We start from the raw sequence: 13016 nt of genomic DNA on the forward strand, positions 1-13016 counted from the left end.
GTAGTCGGAAATGCAGCATGTACTTATACAATTACATTCAATCCCAAAACCCCAAAAACTCGGTAACAGAAATAGGGATCATTTCTCTAAAAGTGCTCAGCATCTATTACAGATGAGCTTTTAGAAAAGGAAGTACCTGCATAACCACTCTGAACACTAAAATGCACAAAATCCCAACACATTTGGGTCCCAGAAATATAAGTGGATTGTACAGTAGCTTGAATCCCCTGCCTCAACACCAATAATGGTTACTTGTACAGATTGGCAATGGAGATACTAAAGCTGATCTACATGATTTGGCCTGTGATAAGTATATTTGTTTAAAGATAAGTATACTTGTTTAATGCATTACCAGTTACCACTTAGTGTGGGGTGCAGTCTAAAGGGGAAGGGAAGCTGCACAGTGTCCCAGGAACCGGAAGGCAGCAGGGCAGGCAGGAAGGAGGAAGGGAGGAGGAGAAGGGGGACTAGTACCCACAGCCTATAATAGGGGTGGGCAAAATATGGCCTGTGAGCTGCAGCCAGCTCACCAAAGGATTTTGTTTGGCCTGTGGTGGGTCCCTTGGTCCCACCCAGCCCAGGTGTGGGGAGCAGCCCAAGCTGTGGCTTGTGTGGTTGGTCCTGCCGCCCCTGGATGTGCAGCAGTCAGGCTCTGTTTCACAGCAGGCCTGGTAGCAGTGGCTCCTTCTGGCTGGTAGCAGTGGCTCTTTCTGGCTGGAACACTGCCTGCCTGCAAGGGGAAACCCACCATTTCCTCAAGGGAACCTAGGCAACTAGGGGACCCCTAACTGGTAACAGGGGACCCCCCCCCATGCCCTCCTACAGTGTGCGCAGCAGTGGGAGCTGCCCCACCCTCCTCATGCCCCTCAGGCGAATCACAGTTCCATCCTGTGCCCCCCTCCCCGGTGGGGCAGCACTTGCCTCAGGCCCTGCCTCTTCCCCAGCCCTACTCCCTCCGTCACCATGGGGGCCTTGATCTGCCCCCCGCCCCCTTCCTTCCCCACCCTGTTATTCACCAAACAAAAACACAGACAAAAAATTTTTACAAGCAAATGTTCTTCAATTTCCTGTTCTGCCCCAATCCAAATATGTTATAACACATGCTCAAGTTATAAACTCAAAGGGAAACTCAGATAAAATGAGCAAGGAGGGAAACTAAGACTGTTATTCTCAAATTCCTTTAGCTCTATTAATAAGGAGTACTAGAAAAGGATTTCAACATTTGTGTAGCTTCTGGCTCAGATGGACAGAAGAGGGTGAAATGGTCTTGCAGTAGTTTATAACCGTTTGACCTCGTCATCCCTTGGGACGCTCTGGTGAACAAATGTTTCCCCAGATACTGGTGGTTACCCCTAATAAAAATTATAGGTGGCCATCAGATCACCCCTGAGCCTGCGCTTTTCCAGGCTAAAGAGTCCCATAGCTCTCAGCCTCTCGTCATAAGGTTTGTTTTCCTGACCTCTGATCATGCGTGTGGCTCCTCTCTGGACTCTCTTGAGCTTTGCCACATTCTTTTTTGAATTGTGGAGCCCAAAACTGGATGCAGTACTCCAGCTGCGGCCTCATCAAGACCGAGTACAACGGGAGAATGACATCCTGGTGTCATGACCCAAAGGGTATGATTGTGTGTGTGCTTCAGCACTGCAGAATTATTTCCCGCCACTTGGAGCTTTCTTTGCACAGTGCAATTCTCAGTTGCATAGAGACAACCCCAGTGCAAAGGAGTTCCTGCCACCCATATGTAAATTTGTTTCCCACTATTGGCTGTTTCTAAATTATTCCCACGTGGCGGCTAGCGATTGGCTTGCTGGCCGTATAAGAGGCTTGAGCGGTTTCCGCCCAAGTTGGAGGAGGAGAAGGAGGACTTCACATCTCGTGAAGAACTCTAAGCGTGCTGTGGAGCTTAACGAACCCAGCGTGTGCCTTAAGAAGGATATAGGGGCCTGATCAACCTCTAGCCTCTCCCCGTCGCCGCACGATCCCTCGACGTACCCTTCCCTGCGCGCTCGTGGAGAGTCACCTTTCGGACTCTCATCGTGGTATCCAGAGCTCTTCTCGGGTTATTTCGTCCGGTTGATTCGACGGGCTCGCGGTTCTAGAGCTCTCAGCTGGCCTTGGACCAGAGTTTGCGGTTAGAACTCTTGTCCGCTCTTCTTCTTTTCTATCTGTAACTGCAACGCAAGCAATTTTTCCTGCCTGCACCGCGACCATCTACGGTGTAAGCAAAATAATCTTTAGTCAATCTCTACGCATCCGTGCCTAATTCTAGTCCGCCGTGCCAAATTCCCCGACCCACATGCCAGGGCTGCTGGCCACAGCCCGCCGTGCACCCCCGAAAGCCTCGGACCGCTCCCGGCCCGCACACCTGGGATTTGCTTGAGAAGCATTTATGGATGCAAGCCAGCATTTTGCTGGCTTTACTAGCAGCAGCACCACACTGAAGGCTCATGTTCATCTTGTGGTCAATCATGACCCCCAAGTCCCTTTCTTCCGTAGTGCTAGTCAGCGTAGCACTGCCAAGCCTATAAGCATGCTGTGGGTTTTTCTTCCCAAGGTGGAGAACCTTGCATTTTTCAGTGTTAAACACCATCAGGTTCTCCTCTGCCATTTCCTGAGCCTGTTGAGGTCAGCCTGGATCACCCTGCTGTCCTCAGATGTGCATGCTTTACCCCAAAGTTTGGTGTCATCGGTGAACTTGACAAATCTGCTTCTGACTCCAATGTCCACATCATTAATGAAGATGTTGAATAATATAGGCCCAAGGACAGAGCCTTGAGGGACCCCACTGGTCACAAGACACCACACCGATTGACTTCCGTTAACCACCACCCTCTGGGTTCAACCACAGAGCCAATTCCCCAGCCAGCGGATCGTGGTGGACCCGAGGCTGCAGTTGGCCAGTTTTGCCAAGAGGTGATCATGGGATACCAGATTGAAGCTTTTTTAAAGTCAAGATATACAACATCAATCTCCTCTCCCTTGTCCAGGTGATAGGTCACCTGGTCGTAAAAGGAAATAGGATTTGTCAAGCAAGTTCAAGTTCAACCTGAATTCTGTACATGGCCTTTTTATGTAACAATTTGTATGGGTTTAACTAAGAGTATTTTAAAACTGATTTAATTAAACCAATGCAAACACCTGTCTGGACAGTCAAGTCAATATAAAGCTTCAGTAAACTTGATTTAATCTATTTTTTAATCAATTAAGAGTGCCCAGTGCTGTGTGCATGTATAGATACAGCCTTAATATGACAGCCTAAGCAGGGCATCAAGAGGACATCTATGTTAGTGTAACATGCAGGAAAATGGAACTGGGCAAGTATGCAATGTAATGTCAATTTAAGACTACTCTATTCTTCCCTAAATTTGATGCTAAGGGTCTGCAACTTTTCCTGTGAAAGAGAGAAGCTGGTTGATACTAATGCACCTTGCACGCTCACTTAAAAACCAAAGTTATTATTTTATAAACAGATGTATTCCTCCCTTTTCCTCCACCCCCTGCCAAAAAAAGTGTAACAAAATCCAGTGAGATTTTTTTGCCAGGACTCTCAGAAAGAGCAGCATTATCAAGGGTATCAGATTATTAACACATAATCCCTTTCCTGAAAGGAGTAATTTCCAAACAGCAAGTGTCACAATAAAAAGGAGGATGATCTCTTTACATGAGAGAGAGAGAGAGTGCGAGCAGGTACTGGCACCAAACCAATGGCAATATGCTCCTTACTTCATTCTCTAAGTGTAATCTCAAGCTGCATGCCAAAAACTGCACACAAATACTGCTTGAGCAATAAATTGCCATATTACAGTGCTTACTCTCTAGTTTTTCCGAAGTTATGCTTCATTGGTAAAGCTGTAGTTTAGTACTATACAACAATGTAAAAGCAAAAAGGCTACAGTCCTTTCAGAAATGAAAACACAAGTGCACAGTATTTAACCAACAAATCCATCACTGAAAACAACATCTTTATGGATACTGCCACAGAAAATGAAGGAGCAAAGAGAGACATTTAAATATTAAATAAGCAATAGGGATGTAAAATCCTAGCAGGAACAAGGAGTAATAGAATTTTGCTTCCCTATAGTCGGGCAAGGTCAACTAATGTTGGGGGTACAGGGTTGACCTAAAACTAGCTACCCTGAAGTAAAAATCTGTCTGTGGTCGACTCCACTAGCACAAAATGGCTATCACAATATTATAAATCAGAGTGACAGGAGACTAAAATTACCTGCTTATCCTTAGCACTTGTCCTTCAGATAAGATATGAGGCATACTGACTAAATAGAACAAACACTGTATGAATATTATGTATGTACATATGGTTTATGGATGGATGCCCTCAGTCTCAAAGGCTGTGCATCTGGCAGTGTTCACAAGAAATAATTGTACAGTTTTAAAAGCTACAATGTAGCTCAGTTAGAGAAGGAAGTAAGGTGCATCTTGCTATTGGTTTGGTGCCAGTACCTAATCTCTGTCATGAGAAGAGATCCTCCTCCATTTTGTTGTGACACTTGCCATTTGGGAATTACTCCTTGAAGGAAAGGGATTATCCGTTAATAATCTGATATCCTTGATAAGGCTGTTCTTTCTCAGAATCCTGGCAAAAAGCTCCAAGTACTTGCACTTCATGGCTTTAGTCACTCATGATTATAGCCACCCAGTATAACTGCACTTTTAGTGCAATATGACACAAAGATGAAGCATAAGATTCTTGTAACACAGTAGTGTGGTGTTTACCTGCTCTTTCTGTCACTTTGTAATAAGTAGCTTACTCTGAATCTATATGAACACAAGCGTATATACCACACAATAGCTTTGTAAATTGCAGAGTCTAAATCACACACACTTTCGCTGATATCCTCTTACCACAGATTCATGCAAGGCTTTTTCCATCCCATCCTATTCAAAATATTGGCCTTGTTAAAAATTCTATAGAACTCGCAAGATTACATATGAAGTATAGAGCTCCTCCTGCCTTCTGGGACTGTCTAGAGAAGAAGTGTTCACTACGTGGATGATAGGCTTTGAATTCTTTTTTTCAGATTTGTTGCTACCAGCTCTGAAACTGGAAGACATGTGTAGTACCCTCATCAATTGCAGACCTGTCAAAACTATGTATCACTCCTAACACAACCTAAAGCAGGGGTGGGCAATTATTTTGGGTGGAGAGCCACTTACTGAGTTTTGGCAAGCCATTGAGGGCCACATGGCAGGCAGACCAGGGCAGATAAATATTATTTTTCTACATTTTTAGGGGCCCCACAGGCTGGATAGAATGGCCTGGTGCGCCACATCCGGCCTGCAGGCCACATTTTGCCCACCCCCGACCTAAAATCTGGTTTAAAAAAATGACACCTTTTTAACTGCCAGCAGATTCATTTCTGTTTTGAAACAATGAAACAGGACACTATTGCAACACATTTCAACTGAACTAATGTTTTTTTAGTTGTTTTCTCTTCCTTGGAAACCCTCTAACAGGATGATCCACTTTGTAATGGTTTGCATTCTGCTGGCACAGCTATACCAGCTGGGAGTGTTCAGATGATGAAACTATGCCAGAAAAAACTCCTAAAAAACAAAATAACCATCTTTCTATAAACCAACAACCTTACTATAAGTGCATCTATGCTGATATTGCTTTTGCATGTTTCGTTTTCAGTATTCTGGGAAGTGTTGCTTTATTTTCTGTGTAGTGCGCAGGTTTGTTATTACCCTGAAATAGAATAGTTTTCTGATAAGCATACTGTTAGGTTTACAATAATTTAGATTATTAAGAAGTATTAGCTTTACAGCTGAATACAAGGCATGACCTGTGGCCTAGCAATACAGCTGACCACAAGGCAGATTGATAGCTAAGCCTTTGTTTGTGTCAAGTAATCATTTTAACTGTATTAAGCATTTTCTGAGTTAAAAAGTGGATCTGTGTCTGTGTGCTGAAAAATCAGCTACAGCAAGAAGTAAGATAAGACAGGGAAACCATTGTTCTGGGTGCAGTGGTTGTGTCCTTGAGAAGTATCTACTACTGTGTAAGGTTTTGCTAACATATTATAATGTTACTGTTACTTAACTTTTAGCTTTTAAAAGTGCTAGTTCAGCTTAATAAAAATATGCTGTTACAAAGATTTGAAAAGCACCGCCCAAGTATTGCTTTTTTTGTTAACCATGAAGTCTTGCCTTGTTGTAATAAGTATAAAAGATCACCTCACCCTTAGGGGGGGCCATTTTGCCTTTTGCTGGCTTTATGGTCTTTGCTCCAGCAAATAAACAGCTGTCTTTCTTTACCCGCGTTGTCTGTCAATCAAATTACAGCTAGACAACGAACCTTAGGGAGGTTTCTCCCACCACATCTGTTAGGAAATGCTGCATTATCGACTGGGGATTCTGCTAAAACAGCCATGCCAGCAAAGACTGTGATGTTGATAGGTCCTTAGTTCATGATCTCTTCTTCCCAGGACAACAGTTTTGAACAGCTATTATTAGCCCTTAACAGTATGCTTCCAAAGCTCAACTAATGAAATACTAATTTTGCCCCGTAGTTTAAACAGCAGACAGACCCAAGAAAATGATAAACATCAGGTTACAAAGTCCAAGAGAACGAAGACTGCGGATAGTTTCCGCTTCTCTCTGCAAATCATTCAAAATAGTAGTTGAATCCACAGTTAGTCTTCATCATTATATGCTCCCATCAACACATGATCCAAGTCAGTCAATCATTAATATAAAGTAATTAGTTATATCTGGTTTTATAGCATGTGGTCACATGACCTTCTGGACAAAACAAGTCTGCAAGGCCAAACACAAGCATTCCTTATTCAAACTGCAGTTGCACTAACACTAAGAGAGAGAAATTATTGGGCAAATACATCAAGAATTATAGTGGGACTAGCCAGTAAAGGGATCCATGTGAACAAATATCTCTTTAATCCCAACTTCAGGAATTTAGTATTCTATTTGCTTCAGGGTTTCATGAAAGGCACCCTTCCTTGCAGTCCTCATGCTTCAGTCACAGAACAAGCCTGTGCATGGAGAACAAATAGCTACTCTCTATTTTTTCATAGCATTATTTGCATTTTTCTTTTTTCAAGCATTTGGTTTGTGAAAATTCACACCCCACTAACTTTAAGATACAGAATTTTAGGGATTTGATCTGTCTAGTTATAAACCAGCATAAAGTCACCTTTTATAGGTGACTTAACACTGTCTAATCTGGGTAATGAGTACCCTAAATGGCCAGGCATAGCACGTAGTTATTTTATGCTCTGCTGCCAGTATCTTGCTTGTCCCCACTACATCAAGCTTTGATAGAAGTGCAATCAAGGGCACCGTTATTATCTAAACACACCCCCATAGTCGCATGATCAGAATAGTCACCTTGGTTTTGGACATACTGAGACACACAAACAATCTAGACTGGTTTGCTTACCTGTTCTTGCATTTACAAAAAGCACACCCTCTGCTATGATTTCATTTTCACCTATCACATTATGCTGTAAGGCTCCTATCTGATTTCCACAGCAGCCTCCTAAAAACATGCAAATTTAACATGGAAATTAAGGTTCTCTAAGGGCTTAACCACATAACAGGATTTCTATTTTTACTACTTTCACTGTTTAACCTGTGGCTACTTTGCAGTCTCATTATTTCTGTGGAGGAATGACTAATCAAAGTTACCCAACCATGAGTGCTTCTGTGTATGATGGTAGGAAAAATCTGAAGAGACATGAGGTGTAAGTAACATTTTTTTAAGTATGCTTTATTGTTTGCATTCTATATTCTTCGTTGCATGGAATCAGGCCAAAGGTTTACTCTACATTAACATATATTTTTTTGCCTATATAGCTAAACTAACAAACCCTGCTAGTGCATACAGATTATATAGATAAACCAGTAATTTTGCCAGCATAGTTTATTAAACTAGTTCCCCAGATGAGATAAGAGATAATATAAGGCAATAATATTTTTTAGCTAACACAACTGCATCTATATAGAGTTTTGACCATTATAAAACGGAGCCTTAAAGATGTAACTTTGCTAAGTACAGACAATCAAAAAACCCAAGGCTGAACCAATTTAATTTTCACAGGTTAGTTTAAACTGCGTAGATTGAACCAATAAGCAAGTGAACAGACATTCACATGTGATTCAGGAAATGTAGCCACATGCCTGCAGGGCCCAGGCCAGAACCTAGGAGGGCGCCAGAGCATACCTCCCTGCTCCGCTGGAGCAGACAGCTTGGGCCAAGGCTAGCCTGCTCACCCTGTGGGGGGGGGGGGGGAATGCAAAGCATCCTGGGATGCAGAGGGACTGAGCGTAAACCTGAATCTGGAGGGGATCTGGGAGAGAAGGTCAATAAACCGATTTAAGCTAGATCAGATAAGTCTGATACTACATCAATCCAGATTTATTTTAAACTGGTTCTGGCCATTTTGAAAATGGTTTAAATGTACTAAATTTCTGTTGTGCTAGAAATTGGAACCAATTTCTGATCACTTTTTTGGTTTATGTTTAATTTCTGTCACTAGCGATAAAGGTTCATAGACATGCCCCTGGGAGGTGAGGGGCACTTTAATTAGCAAGCCACGCTAATTAGAAGTGCCCGAGTGTCACGTGCATTAGCATCCCTATGGCTGTTCAACGAGCTTTCATTCAAAGCCCCCCACCGCCATTTTTCAGCACAGAGCATGGGAACACTGTTTAACGCACCAGTTATATCAAGGAAATTAAATGAGACTATTTTAAACTCATTTTGGTTTGTTTTTATTAATTAAAATAGTCTCTTTAAAATCTCTCTCCTTCTACAACGAAAGGCTGAAAATGTTCTCAAAACACACTTAAGTCATTTAGCTATTTCTTTAATAAGATTAGGAAAGATCAAGTGTTAAATTCCTGATACTACTTAAAAAAGGAGAAAACTTCAACACATATTTGATCTCCTTCACACATACAGAAGAAAGGCCTAGCTCTTCATATCAGCTTCCCCCTCTTTCACACACATTGAACCCTTGCATGTCACCTCTACAGGAACCATAATGTTTTCAAGTTTTCTATATTAAAAAAGATCTTTTAAACTTCTAATTTGTCTTATCATTTGCTTTCAATTTAAACTGAAAAACAGACCCCTTTACCTTTTTAGTCTTGTGCAACTGATCCACAGTTCCCATGCAAAGGTGACTTAATCTTGTTTCAAGATGTTAGGACTCATTTACCTCCTAACCACAGCTGCACTCTTTGTGATTACTGCACACAATTAGAAAATGTCAAGGAAACAGTTTTACACCGAATTATTAAATCTTATTTATGCAGAAGATGCATTTTAACAACAGTGGCATGGTTTACAAATTCACCCTATAACATGGTTTGTAGTCTAACCCTACTAATGAAAACTAATTGTTGAAACATGGAGACCATACCACTTGAGAGCACACTGGTTCCAGCAAGATCCCAATAGATATGAACGTAAAAAAAGCCATATCTGGAGCCAATTCTTTACAACTCTTGGATTCTTGCTCTGATTTCCCCTGTGATATGATTTCCCCTTTGAGTTCAAGGAAGTGCATCTTCTCCCATCAAACATGCAACCCATGCTTTAAAAATAAGCCAAAGAAAGATACTTCTATTAAGCCTTGACACTCTAGTCTTGCAGATAAAATATAGCTAATGTTTTTAAGAACAAAGTAAGCTGCAGTACTGAATTATATTCCCCAAAATGCTGGAAGATGGAATTTAAAATTCAAAGGTTTAAGAGCATCATACTATTTTACTGGGGCAGAGAAACTGTGATAGGTGAGTAGGAATGAAAAGAATTAAAGAAAAAAAAAAAAAGGAGAAATATTCCTTCAGCAGCCGTTGTGGGTGCATTATTTCAGTACATGACTGGCTTTTTTCAGTTTAATCTTACTTGTCTCAAGCAACAGAAACCAAAATGAAAAAGCCACTCTCATACCCCAATCAAGACTCATCTTCAACACAAAATTAACTTATATCTCAGATACAGTCCATAACCTGAGCCCTGTCCACACACTAGATGCAGTTAACTCAAACTGAATGGCTTGTCATGGAGCAAGACCAAAGGTTGAGTTAGAAAAAAATTAGTCAGCTATTAAACATATTGCCTGTCTTACCTCAATATAACTTAATACATAAAAAAAACTGTTAAAGAAAAAAATGACTATCCCACAGGAATCAAAAGCCTTGAACAGGCTGCCATAAATAACAGTGACAATTGGTAAACAAAGTAAGATACATTCCCAGTTGCATAAAGTTTACAATCTGAGAGAAAACAAATACAAAATACGGAACTACAGTTTAGTTAAAGGACTCAATAGGGTTTCTTTGTTTTTTTAAAAGGAGAGATGGCAATTTCTGGACAAGGAGACATGCAAAGGCAAACGGACAAAAATAAAGGCTGCAGCAAAGAGAATGAAATGGGAAGAGTATAGGAAGTTAGTTCAGACTCAAGCTAACGTTTACAAATGTTACTGTTTATCACTATTTTAATTATTGATACTATATGAAAAGCAGAGAGCTCTTTTTCTTTTCATTTGGACTCTAGCAACATAAGCACCTGTATACTTTCAAATATTAATGACACAATAGGTATTCAGTACAAAGATGCCCCATGGACAGTTACTGTGAAACACTATCCACTGGCTTCTTGCAAAGGACAATGGATATGCATATCATGTACTACCTGAAAATAGGTAATGACAAGGTACTAATGTGAAACGCTGCTGGAGCCCCAGTGAGCAAGGTCAGTGCTGTGGAAAGGAGAATGTGCAACTTGAGTCCTCACTGCTTTATACTGGCCATTGCAATGACAGGCTCCTCACGGTTACTGACAGCATGCAGGCAAAGCAAACGAAGGACGGTTCAAGGCACAAACTGCAACATTGGTATTCTGCTTAAGACAACCTCTAGGATGTTCAGCATGGAAAGAAACCAGCTATCCAGCATGTATGCAGCAACCTTCACAGCACAGGGGACTGCCTCAGGTGACCCAGACATGACCAGTCTTGTTGCAGGGGGGCCACATCACACTTGAATCTGTTATACTGGTTCCAGGGGCAGTATGGAAATCCAAAGTCAGAAACAAGTTTGCAGTAACAAACCAGCATATAGTTTTTAAGAGTGAAATCCTTAGCTCATGAGGATCTACATTACTATGTTTAAAAGAGAATCTGGTCAAGATTACCGTTTTACTTCTTACAAGGAAGGGATCAGCTGCAGATCAAAACTTTTGGTTACCAGTTTCTTCATGTACTTCGTGTAATAATTAATGTGGCCATGTTACATGACAAAATGGGCATGAAAAAGGAAGATTAGGACTAAATGTTATCAATAGCCACAGGGCTTAAAATCTGTTTTGAGACATTACTCTGATATAATCAGAGAAGCACAAGTATCTGTCACTACCTTGCAATTAAATATAACAGGAGACAACAATGGTGATTTAAATGCCTTGCAAAATCTAGATACAACAGGACAAACTGATGCCAAAATCTAATTGAAAGTCACTCAACATAGGTTCTTTGGCAAATTCTGTCATTAAAAGATATACCCAAGGGAAGAATGTAATCATTATAGCTCATCTTTGATCCCAGATACAAATGGCAAACTGTGCATGCTTGTGTAAAGCTTTTGATAGGCATTAAACCAAATGAAGTAGCTAATTTGTGAAGAAAGGCATAATGAAAACCCATGCAGTCAAATCTTAAGACTAGATCTTCAATTTACTTTCCCAAGCTGAATTAAGTGTAGGTGCTGTGTCATCTGCCTTGATCACTGGAACCATACAGCCAGAGAAAACAGACATGATAAGGAGGGTCAAGAATTCCTGTGTTGTCTTGAAAAAGTGCATCGGTCACCATGTGTAAGGGCCATTTCTACAGTACGTACCAAAATGAAATAGCATATTATGTTATTTAAATTTAAGTTTTTGACATTCCACTAATGGAAATGGTTATATTTTACAAGTATATCAGAAAGACCTGTAAGTCTCCGCACATAATTTATATGCACAAGTTCTCAATCTCATAACAACATGCAGCTTGACTACATGTTCTAAGCACTGTACCAGCATCTAGAGAGATATCAAATAAAATAAACTGCATTTGTTAAGAGGTACTCTACTTATTTGGTGCTGCAAAACACTGTTTTTGTTTTATTTATTAAGCATATTATTAATTTGTAAAATTTGGTAATATGCTAATGCCCAAAGGGCTCACTGTGGAACTTAGCAAAATTCTGCTGCATTTCTGAAACTCCAAGTCATGCTTTAACAGTTATCGTTTGTTCCAATTTTTTTTCCTGGACTTATTTTGGTCCTTTTCTCTTATGCACATCTAGATATTGGACAATATGTTTATCATCAAAACAGAGCTGAAAAAAAAGTCACACCCAGAATTTAATTGGCAGCTCATGATTTGAATCAACCGCTATAAAAAATCAGCTAACGTAAAAGAATGAAGCAGCTCTGCTGTAACTGAGCGGGAGGGAACAGTCCTCACATGCTTCACCGCTAACACCTCACGTTAGAGCTTTCCAGATCAGAGATGTGGAGCCTGGTGTCGTTCCAGTCCTACTTTGAGTCTGGTACTGCGCGCACACCAGGGAATTCTTATAGGGTTTAAAACCAACACGACAAGGAGCTAACCAGCGCATTTCAGTTTTGTTGAAGTGGTTTCCATCATCCATCAGCTACAGACCATTTTAATTCGACATCAAACAACCCCGACCACATGAGTAAAAACACAGAACTAGGGACTTCAGTTTGAGCCTGTGCTTGTCACTTGTGTTTCTACAACAACTGCCCGGTAATCACTAACATTTCAGATTGCTTATGGTGTCAACACTCGTGCCAGTTGCTGGAGAGGCCAAAGCAACGCCCGCGTCTTCCACCGAGCCCGCGCTGCCCCATCCCCCCGCCCCGCCGCGACTGCCCCGGCACTGGCCCGAAAACGGGGCTGCCCCCCGCTGCGCAGCCCCCCGCCCGAGCCCGGAGCAGCAGGCGGCCCTGTGCA

General features: G+C 41.4%; 1 protein-coding gene across 6 annotated transcripts in view; it reads right to left on the reverse strand.

Moving 5' to 3' along the window:
• The window catches only part of TBC1D24 (TBC1 domain family member 24), a 55102-nt gene that overhangs the window by 41750 nt on the left and 336 nt on the right, over positions 1-13016 (reverse strand). The window contains exon 1 of one of the 6 annotated variants that reach the window (XM_025204387.1): positions 11731-11751. The exons of 2 other annotated variants lie outside the window; for them this stretch is intronic. The gene's annotated coding sequence lies outside the window, so the exon portion shown is untranslated. 3 more of the 6 variants (XM_025204370.1, XM_025204391.1, XM_025204379.1) reach the window with 3 other exon arrangements.

The sequence above is a fragment of the Alligator sinensis genome, unplaced genomic scaffold (assembly GCF_000455745.1).
Source record: "Alligator sinensis unplaced genomic scaffold, ASM45574v1 scaffold404_1, whole genome shotgun sequence".
In the NCBI taxonomy this organism is placed as follows: Eukaryota; Metazoa; Chordata; order Crocodylia; family Alligatoridae; genus Alligator; species Alligator sinensis.